Source organism: Oncorhynchus nerka, linkage group LG6 (assembly GCF_034236695.1).
Source record: "Oncorhynchus nerka isolate Pitt River linkage group LG6, Oner_Uvic_2.0, whole genome shotgun sequence".
Classification (NCBI taxonomy): domain Eukaryota; kingdom Metazoa; phylum Chordata; class Actinopteri; order Salmoniformes; family Salmonidae; genus Oncorhynchus; species Oncorhynchus nerka.
The window spans coordinates 82,049,778-82,062,999 of NC_088401.1; the positions used below are offsets into that span (position 1 = coordinate 82,049,778).

At 50.5% G+C, this 13,222-nt stretch overlaps 1 protein-coding gene across 1 annotated transcript in view; it reads left to right on the plus strand.

Moving 5' to 3' along the window:
* The window catches only part of LOC115124841 (gamma-aminobutyric acid receptor subunit beta-2-like), a 120,630-nt gene that overhangs the window by 11,146 nt on the left and 96,262 nt on the right, over positions 1–13,222 (plus strand). The gene's annotated exons all lie outside the window — the stretch shown is intronic.

Below are 13,222 nucleotides of genomic sequence, written 5' to 3' on the forward strand. Positions count from 1 at the left end.
GAGAGACAGAGACAGAGACAGGGAGAGAGAGAGAGACAGAGACAGACAGAGACAGGGAGAGAGAGAGAGACAGAGACAGGGAGAGAGAGACAGAAGAGGGAGGCAGGAGAGCGAGAGAGAGAGAGGGTGAGGACTGACGTCATGCCAACTCCCTGTAGCTATGAGAACATTCATCTCATTTCCTTTCACGGAGGAGAGAGAATTGGCTTGCAGGGCAGAGGAGCATCTCCTCTCTTCCGCTCATCCTCTCTTCTAAAACGGCTGCCGACACATTTAGATGAAATGAAAACTGCAAAAATTAATCTCCCTCCCTCCCGCCCTCTGTCTCTTTCTGTCTCTGTCTCTCTTTCCTTCCCTCTCCCTCATTCTCCCCTCTCTCTCTCCCTCTCACTTGCCATCGGCCCACACATAGTCATTATTACCTTTTGAATGTGAATCCTCCTCTCATGGTTATGTAACAACCTTCTAACAACAGACAGGTTGGTGATACTGTAGTTCCTCTCTGTCTCCTCTAACAACAGACAGGTTGGTGATACTGTAGTTCCTCTCTGTCTCCTCTAACAACAGACAGGTTGGTGATACTGGAGTTCCTCTCTGTCTCCTGTAACAACAGACAGGTTGGTGATACTGTAGTTCCTCTCTGTCTCCTCTAACAGACAGGTTGGTGGTACTGTAGTTCCTCTCTGTGTCCTCTAACAACAGACAGGTTGGTGATACTGTAGTTCCTCTCTGTCTCCTCTAACAACAGACAGGTTGGTGATACTGTAGTTCCTCTCTGTCTCCTCTAACAACAGACAGGTTGGTGATACTGTAGTTCCTCTCTGTGTCCTCTAACAACAGACAGGTTGGTGATACTGTAGTTCCTCCCTGTCTCCTCTAACAACAGACAGGTTGGTGGTACTGTAGTTCCTCTCTGTATCCTCTAACAACAGACAGGTTGGTGATACTGTAGTTCCTCTCTGTCTCCTCTAACAACAGACAGGTTGGTGATACTGTAGTTCCTCTCTGTCTCCTCTAACAACAGACAGGTTGGTGGTACTGTAGTTCCTCTCTGTCTCCTCTAACAACAGACAGGTTGGTGATACTGTAGTTCCTCTCTGTCTCCTCTAACAACAGACAGGTTGGTGATACTGTAGTTCCTCTCTGTCTCCTCTAACTACAGACAGGTTGGTGGTGGTACTGTAGTCCCTCTCTGTCTCCTCTAACAACAGACAGGTTGGTGATACTGTAGTTCCTCTCTGTCTCCTGTAACAACAGACAGGTTGGTGATACTGTAGTTCCTCTCTGTCTCCTCTAACAACAGACAGGTTGGTGATACTGTAGTTCCTCTCTGTCTCCTCTAACAACAGACAGGTTGGTGATACTGTAGTTCCTCTCTGTCTCCTCTAACAACAGACAGGTTGGTGATACTGTAGTTCCTCTCTGTCTCCTCTAACAACAGACAGGTTGGTGATACTGTAGTTCCTCTCTGTCTCCTCTAACAACCTCTCTGTCTCCTCTAACAACAGACAGGTTGGTGATACTGTAGTTCCTCTCTGTATCCTCTAACAACAGACAGGTTGGTGATACTGTAGTTCCTCTCTGTCTCCTCTAACAACAGACAGGTTGGTGATACTGTAGTTCCTCTCTGTCCCCTCTAACAACAGACAGGTTGGTGGTACTGTAGTTCCTCTCTGTCTCCTCTAACAACAGACAGGTTGGTGATACTGTAGTTCCTCTCTGTCTCCTCTAACAACAGACAGGTTGGTGATACTGTAGTTCCTCTCTGTCCCCTCTAACAACAGACAGGTTGTTGGTGGTACTAGAGTTTCAGAGCCAGCTTCAAACAGACAGGTTGTTGGTGGTACTGGAGTTTCAGAGCCAGCTTCAGACAGACAGGTTGTTGGTGGTACTGGGTTTCAGAGCCAGCTTCAGACAGACAGGTTGTTGGTGGTACTGGGTTTCAGAGCCAGCTTCAGACAGACAGGTTGTTGGTGGTACTGGAGTTTCAGAGCCAGCTTCAGACAGACAGGTTGTTAGTGGTACTGGAGTTTCAGAGCCAGCTTCAAACAGACAGGTTGTTCGTGGTACTGGAGTTTCAGAGCCAGCTTCAAACAGACAGGTTGTTGGTGGTACTGGGCTTCAGAGCCAGCTTCAAACAGACAGGTTGTTGGTGGTACTGGAGTTTCAGAGCCAGCTTCAGACAGACAGGTTGTTGGTTGCTCCTCTGTCTTTCTCCTTCTCAGATCTCCAGTCTTGAAGACTGAAGCTAAGTTGAGGGTTGGGGTCATGTCCATCTTAATGACATAAAGCAAAACAAATACCAATTCTACATTTTCCATATTTGAAGGGATTATCCAGCCTAAAAGAAATCAATGGGGCAAGAGTCTGATTAAACATAATAAACCATATAATCTCTATTGCAACCCCCCGTCCCAACACATCCCTGGGGCGGCAGGGTAGCCTAGTGGTCACTATAATACCCCCCCGTCCCAACACATCCCTGGGGTGGCAGGGTAGCCTAGTGGTCAATATAATACCCCCCCAACACATCCCTGGGGCAGGCAGGGTTGCCTAGTGGTCACTATAATGCCCCCCGTCCCAACACATCCCTGGGGCGGCAGGGAGCCAGTGGTCACTATAATACCCCCCGTCCCAACACATCCCTGGGGCGGCAGGGTAGCCAGTGGTCACTATAATACCCCCCGTCCCAACACATCCCTGGGGGCGGCAGGGTAGCCTAGTGGTCACTATAATACCCCCCGTCCCAACACATCCCTGGGGCGGCAGGGTAGCCTAGTGGTCACTATAATACCCCCCGTCCCAACACATCCCTGGGGCGGCAGGGTAGCCTAGTGGTCACTATAATACCCCCCCGTCCCAACACATCCCTGGGGCGGCAGGGTAGCCTAGTGGTTAGAGCGTTGGACTAGTAACCGGAAGGTTGCAAGTTCAAAGCCCCGAGCTGACAGGTACCAATCTGTCGTTCTGCCCCTGACACAGACACATCACTATAATACCCCCACCACACAGACACATCACTATAATACCCCCCACCACACAGACACATCACTATAATACCCCCCCCACACAGACACATCACTATAATACCCACCCCCCACCACACAGACACATCACTATAACCCCCCACCACACAGACACATCACTATAATGCCCCCCACCACACAGACACATCACTATAACTCCCCCCACCACACAGACACATCACTATAATACCCCCCCCACCACACAGACACATCACTATAACTCCCCCCCACCACACAGACACATCACTATAACTCCCCCCCCACCACACAGACACATCACTATAACCCCCCACCACACAGACACATCACTATAACCCCCCACCACACAGACACATCACTATAATACCCCCCACCACACAGACACATCACCCCTCCCCCCACCACACAGACACATCACTATAACTCCCCCCACCACACAGACACATCACTATAACCCCCCCACCACACAGACACATCACTATAACCCCCCCACCACACAGACACATCACTATAATACCCCCACCACACAGACACATCACTATAATACCCCCACCACACAGACACATCACTATAATACCCTCCCCCCACCACACATGACACATCACTATAATACCCCCCACCACACAGACACATCACTATAATACCCCCCACCACACAGACACATCACTATAATACCCCCCCCACCACACAGACACATCACTATATTACCCCCACCACACAGACACATCGCTATAAACCTCCCCCACCACACAGACACATCACTATAACCCCCCACCACACAGACACATCACTATAACTCCCCCCACCACACAGACACATCACTATAATACCCCCCACCACACAGACACATCACTATAATCCCCCCACCACACAGACACATCACTATAATACCCCCCACCACACAGACACATCACTATAATACCCCCCCACCACACAGACACATCACTATAAACCCCCACCACACAGACACATCACTATAACCCCCCACCACACAGACACATCACTATAATACCCCCCACCACACAGACACATCACTATAACCCCCACCACCACAGACACATCACTATAATCCCCCCACCACACAGACACATCACTATATAACCCCCCACCACACAGACACATCACTATAATAGCTCCCCCCCCCACCACACAGACACATCACTATAACTCCCCCACCACACAGACACATCACTATAACCCCCCCACCACACAGACACATCACTATAACCCCCCACCACACAGACACATCACTATAACCCCCCACCACACAGACACATCACTATAACATCCCCCCACCACACAGACACATCACTATAACCCCCCCCCATCCCCCCACACAGACACATCACTATAATACCCCCCACCACACAGACACATCACTATAACCCCCCCACCACACAGACACATCACTATAACCCCCACCACACAGACACATCACTATAACCCCCCACCACACAGACACATCACTATAAACCCCCCCCACCACACAGACACATCACTATATACCCCCCCACCACAGACACATCACTATAATACCCCCCACCCACAGACACATCACTATAATACCCCCCACCACACAGACACATCACTATAATACCCCCCACCACACAGACACATCACTATAATACCCCCCCCACCACACAGACACATCACTATAATACCCCCCACCACACAGACACATCACTATAATAGCCCCCCCACCACACAGACACATCACTATAATACCCCCCACCACACAGACACATCACTATAATACCCCCCCACCACACAGACACATCACTATAACCCCCCCCACCACACAGACACATCACTATAACCCCCCCACCACACAGACACATCACTATAACCCCCCACCACACAGACACATCACTATAACTCCCCCCACCACACAGACACATCACTATAAATGCCCCCCACCACACAGACACATCACTATAATACCCCCCACCACACAGACACATCACTATAATACCCCCCACCACACAGACACATCACTATAAACCCCCCACCACACAGACACATCACTATAATACCCCCACCACACAGACACATCACTATAATGCCCCCCCACCACACAGACACACCCCCACCACACAGACACATCACTATAACCCCCCACCACCACACAGACACATCACTATAACCCCAGACCCCCCACCACACAGACACATCACTATAACCCCCCCCACCACACAGACACATCACTATAATACCCCCCCCACCACACAGACACATCACTATAACCCCCCCCACCACACAGACACATCACTATAATACCCCACCACACAGACACATCACTATAATACCCCCACCACACAGACACATCACTATAATGCCCCCCACCACACAGACACATCACTATAACCCCCCCACCACACAGACACATCACTATAAACCCCCCACCACACAGACACATCACTATAACCCCCCACCACACAGACACATCACTATAATACCCCCCCCCACAGACACATCACTATAATGCCCCCCCCAAACAGATACATCACTATAATACCCCCCACCACACAGACACATCACTATAATACCCCCCACACAGACACATCACTATAATACCCCCCACCACACAGACACATCACTATAATACCCCCCACCACACAGACACATCACTATAATGCCCCCCACCACACAGACACATCACTATAATACCCCCCCACCACACAGACACATCACTATAATACCCCCACCACACAGACACATCACTATAATACCCCCCACCACACAGACACATCACTATAACCCCCCACCACACAGACACATCACTATAATACCCCCCACCACACAGACACATCACTATAACCCCCCCACCACACAGACACATCACTATAATACCCCCCCACCACACAGACACATCACTATAATATCCCCCCCACCACACAGACACATCACTATATTACCCCCCACCACACAGACACATCACTATAACCTCCCCCCACCACACAGACACATCACTATAATACCCCCCACCACACAGACACATCACTATAATACCCCCCCCCACACAGACACATCACTATAATACCCCCCACCACACAGACACATCACTATACCCCCCCCACCACACAGACACATCACTATAATACCCCCCACAGACACATCACTATAATCCCCCCCACCACACAGACACATCACTATAATACCCCCCCCCACAGACACATCCTATAATACCCCCCACAGACACATCACTATAACCCCCCCCCACAGACACATCACTATAAGCCCCCCACACAGACACATCACTATAATGCCCCCCACCACACAGACACATCACTATAATACCCCCCCACCACACAGACACATCACTATAATACCCCCCCCCACACAGACACATCACCCCCCCCACCACACAGACACATCACTATAATAACCCCCCCACACAGACACATCACTATAATACCCCCACCACACAGACACATCACTATAATGCCCCCACCACACAGACACATACCCCCCCCCCACCACACAGACACATCACTATAATACCCCCCACCACACAGACACATCACTATAACCCCCACCACACAGACACATCACTATAACCCCCCCCCACCACACAGACACATCACTATAATACCCCCACCACACAGACACATCACTATAATACCCCCCACCACACAGACACATCACTATAATACCCCCCCCCCCCCACCACACAGACACATCACTATACATACCCCCCACCACACAGACACATCACTATAACCCCCCACCACACAGACACATCACTATAATACCCCCCCCACACAGACACACTATAACTCCCCCCCACCACACAGACACATCACTATAATACCCCCACCACACAGACACATCACTATAATACCCCCCCCCACACAGACACATCACTATAATACCCCCCACCACACAGACACATCACTATAATGCCCCCACCACACAGACACATCACTATAATGCCCCCCACCACACAGACACATCACCCCCCACCACACAGACACATCACTATAACCCCCACCACACAGACACATCACTATAATACCCCCCACCACACAGACAGACACATCCACCCCACCACACAGACACATCACTATAATACCCCCCACCACACAGACACATCACTATAACACAGACACATCACTATAACTACCCCACCACACAGACACATCACTATAACCCCCACCACACAGACACATCACTATAATACCCCCCACCACACAGACACATCACTATAATACCCCCACCACACAGACACATCACTATAACCCCCACCACACAGACACATCACTATAATACCCCCCACCACACAGACACATCACTATAACCCCCCCACACAGACACATCACTATAATGCCCCCCACCACACAGACACATCACTATAATCCCCACCACACAGACACATCACTATAATAGCCCCCCCACCACACAGACACATCACTATAATGCCCCCCACCACACAGACACATCACTATAATCCCCCCCCACCACACAGACACATCACTATAACCCCCCCACCACACAGACACATCACTATAACCCCCCACCACACAGACACATCACTATAACTCCCCCCCACACAGACACATCACTATAATACCCCCCACCACACGGACACATCACTATAATACCCCCCCCCACTGGACACATCACTATAATACCCCCACCACACAGACACATCACTATAATGCCCCCCACCACAGACACATCACTATAATACCCCCCACCACAGACACATCACTATAATACCCCACCACCACACAGACACATCACTATAACCCCCCCCACCACACAGACACATCACTATAATACCCCCACCACACAGACACATCACTATAATGCCCCCCACCACACAGACACATCACTATAACCCCCCCACCACACAGACACATCACTATAATACCCCCACCACAGACACATCACTATAATACCCCCACCACACAGACACATCACTACCCCCCCGCCCCACCACACAGACACATCACTATAATGCCCCCCCACACATCACTATAATACCCCCACACAGACACATCACTATAACATCCCCCCACCACACAGACACATCACTATAATGCCCCCCACCACACAGACACATCACTATAATGCCCCCCACCACACAGACACATCACTATAATACCCCCCCCCACACAGACACATCACTATAATACCCCCCACCACACAGACACATCACTATAAACCCCCCACCACACAGACACATCACTATAATACCCCCCACCACACAGACACATCACTATAATACCCCCCACCACACAGACACATCACTATAATACCAGACCATCAATGCCCCCCACACAGACACATCACTATAACCCCCCCCACACAGACACATCACTATAATACCCCCCACCACACAGACACATCACTATAACTCCCCCACCACACAGACACATCACTATAATACCCCCCACCACAGACACATCACTATATACCCCCCCACCACACAGACACATCACTATAATACCCCCCCCCACACAGACACATCACTATAACCTCCCCCCACCACACAGACACATCACTATATGCATCACTATAATGCCCCCCACCACACAGACACATCACTATAATACCCCCACCACACAGACACATCACTATAACCCCCCCACCACACAGACACATCACTATATATACCCCCACACAGACACATCACTAATACCCACGGACACATCCTATAACCCCCACCACAGACACATCACTATAACCCCCCCCCCCACCACACAGACACATCACTATATGCCCCCACCACACAGACACATCACTATAATACCCCCCACCACACAGACACATCACTATAATACCCCCACCACAGACACATCACTATATTACCCCCCACCACACAGACACATCACTATAATACCCCCCACCACACAGACACATCACTATAACCCCCCACCACACAGACACATCACTATAATACCCCCACCACACAGACACATCACTATAACCCCCCACCACACAGACACATCACTATAATATCCCCCCACCATCACTATAATACCCCCCCACCACACAGACACATCACTATAACCCCCACCACACAGACACATCACTATAATACCCCCCACCACACAGACACATCACTATAAACCCCCACCACACAGACACATCACTATAATACCCCCACCACACAGACACATCACTATAACCCCCCCACCACCACCCCACAGACACATCACTATAACCCCCCCCCCACACAGACACATCACTATAATACCCCCCACCACACAGACACATCACTATAATACCCCCCACCACACAGACACATCACTATAACCCCCCACCACAGACACATCACTATAATACCCCCCCACACAGACACATCACTATAATACCCCCCCACCACACAGACACATCACTATAATACCCCCCCACACAGACACACATCACTATAATGCCCCCCCCCTGGACACCACACAGACACATCACTATAATACCCCCCCCACCACACAGACACATCACTATAACCCCCCACCACACAGACACATCACTATAATGCCCCCCACCACACAGACACATCACTATAATGCCCCCCCACCACACAGACACATCACTATAATACCCCCCCCACACAGACACATCACTATAATACCCCCCCCACACAGACACATCACTATAATCCCCCCACCACACAGACACATCACTATAACCCCCCCCACACAGACACATCACTATATACCCCCCCACCACACAGACACATCACTATAATACCCCCCACCACACAGACACATCACTATATGCCCCCCACCACACAGACACATCACTATAACCCCCCCACCACCACCACATACCCCCCACACACACATCACTATAACCCCCCACCACACAGACACATCACTATAATCCCCCCCCCACACAGACACATCACTATAATACCCCCCACCACACAGACACATCACTATAATGCCCCCCCCCACACAGACACATCACTATAATACCCCCCCACAGACACATCACTATAATACACCCCCACCACCACAGACACATCACTATAATACCCCCCCACCACAGACACATCACTATAATGCCCCCCCCCCACCTATAATGCCCCCTACCAGACACATCACATACTGGACACATCACTATAATACCCCCCCCACAGACACATCACTATAATATCCCCCCACAGACCCACCCACACAGACACATCACTATAATACCCCCCACCACACAGACACATCACTATAATACCCCCCACCACACAGACACATCACTATAACCCCCCACCACACAGACACATCACTATAATACCCCCCCACCACACAGACACATCACTATAATACCCCCCACCACAGACACATCACTATAATACCCCCCACACAGACACATCACTATAATACCCCCCACCACAGACACATCACTATAACCCCCCACCACACAGACACATCACTATAATGCCCCCCCACCACCACACAGACACATCACTATAATACCCCCCACCACACAGACACATCACTACTAACCCCCACCACACAGACATCACTATAACCCCCACCACACAGACACATCACTATATACCCCCCACCACCCACCTATAATGCCCCCCACACAGACACATCACTATAACCCCCCCCCACCACAGACACATCACTATAACCCCCCCACCACACAGACACAGACTACATCACTATACATCACTATAATACCCCCAAACAGACACATCACTATAATGCCCCCCCACCCACAGACACATCACCCCCCCCCACACAGACACATCACTATAATGCCCCCCCCACACAGACACATCACTATAATACCCCCCACCACAGACACATCACTATAACAGACCATCCTTTATAACACAGACACATCACTATAATGCCCCCCCCCACACAGACACATCACTATAACCCCCCACCACAGACACATCACTATAACCCCCCCACCACACAGACACATCACTATAATGACCCCCCCCCACAGACACATCACTATAATACCCCCCACCACACAGACACATCACAGACACATCACTATAATGCCCCCCACCACACAGACACATCACTATAACCACCCCCCACCCCAGACCATCACACAGACACATCACTATCATACATACTATAATACCCCACCCATCCTTTATAATACCCCCCCACCACACAGACACATCACTATAATGCCCCCCCACACAGACACATCACTATAACCCCCACCACACAGACACATCACTATAACCCCCCTGGACCACACAGACACATCACTATAATACCCCCCACACAGACACATCACTATAATCCCCCCCACCACACAGACACATCACTATAAGCCCCCCACCACACAGACACATCACTATAACCCCCCCCCACACAGACACATCACTATAATACCCCCCACCACACAGACACATCACTATAATACCCCCACCACACAGACACATCACTATAACCCCCCCACCACACAGACACATCACTATAATACCCCCACCACACAGACACATCACTATAACCCCCCCCCCAGACACCACATAATATCCCCCACCACACACAGACACATCACTATAACCCCCCCCACAGACACATCACTATAATACCCCCCACACAGACACATCACTATAATACCCCCCACCACACAGACACATCACTATAATACCCCCCACACAGACACATCACTATAATACCCCCACCCACAGACACATCACTATAATGCCCCCCACCACACAGACACATCACTATAATACATACTATAATACCCCCCCACACAGACACATCACTATATACCCCCCCCACCACACAGACACATCACTATAATACCCCCCACCACACACAGACACATCACTATAATACCCCCCACAGACACATCACTATAACCCCCCCACCACAGACACATCACTATAACCCCCCACCACACAGACACATCACTATAATACCCCCCACCACACAGACACATCACTATAACCCCCCCACCACACAGACACATCACTATAACCCCCCCACCACACAGACACATCACTATAATGCCCCCCACCACACAGACACATCACTATAATCCCCCCCCCACACAGACACATCACTATAATACCCCCCACCACACAGACACATCACTATAACCCCCCACCACACAGACACATCACTATATACCCCCCCACGGACACATCACTATAATACCCCCCCCCACAGACACATCACTATAATGCCCCCCCCACACAGACACATCACTATAATACCGGACCCCACCCCCCCCCACACAGACACATCACTATAATCACTATAATACCCCCCCCCACCACACAGACACATCACTATAATACCCCCCACCACACAGACACATCACTATAATGCCCCCCCCCCCAGACCATCACTATAACCCCCCACCACACAGACACATCACTATAAACCCCCCCCCACCACACAGACACATCACTATAACCCCCCACCACACAGACACATCACTACCCCCCCACCACACAGACACATCACTATAACCCCCCCACCACACAGACACATCACTATAATACCCCCCACCACACAGACACATCACTATAATACCCCCCACCACACAGACACATCACTATAACCCCCCACCACACAGACACATCACTAATAACCCCCCACCACACAGACACATCACTATAACCCCCCACACACAGACACATCACTATACCCCCCCCCGGACCATCCATGCCCCCCACAGACACATCACTATAACCCCCCACCACACAGACACATCACTATAATACCCCACCACACAGACACATCACTATAATGCCCCCCCCACCACACAGACACATCACTATAATGCCCCCACCACAGACACATCACTATAATGCCCCCCCCCCAACAGACACATCACTATAATGCCCCCCCCAAACAGACACATCACTATAATGCCCCCCACACAGACACATCACTATAATGCCCCCCCACACAGACACATCACTATAATGCCCCCCACAGACACATCACTATAATGCCCCCCACCACACAGACACATCACCCCCCACCACACAGACACATCACTATAATACCCCCCCCACACAGACACATCACTATAACAGACACATCCTATAATGCCTCCCCCACCACACAGACACATCACTATAACCCCCCCACCACACAGACACATCACTATAATCCCCCCACCACACAGACACATCACTATAATACCCCCCACCACACAGACACATCACTATAATACCCCCCACCACACAGACACATCACTATAACCCCCCCACCACACAGACACATCACTATAACCCCCCACCACACAGACACATCACTATAATACCCCCACCA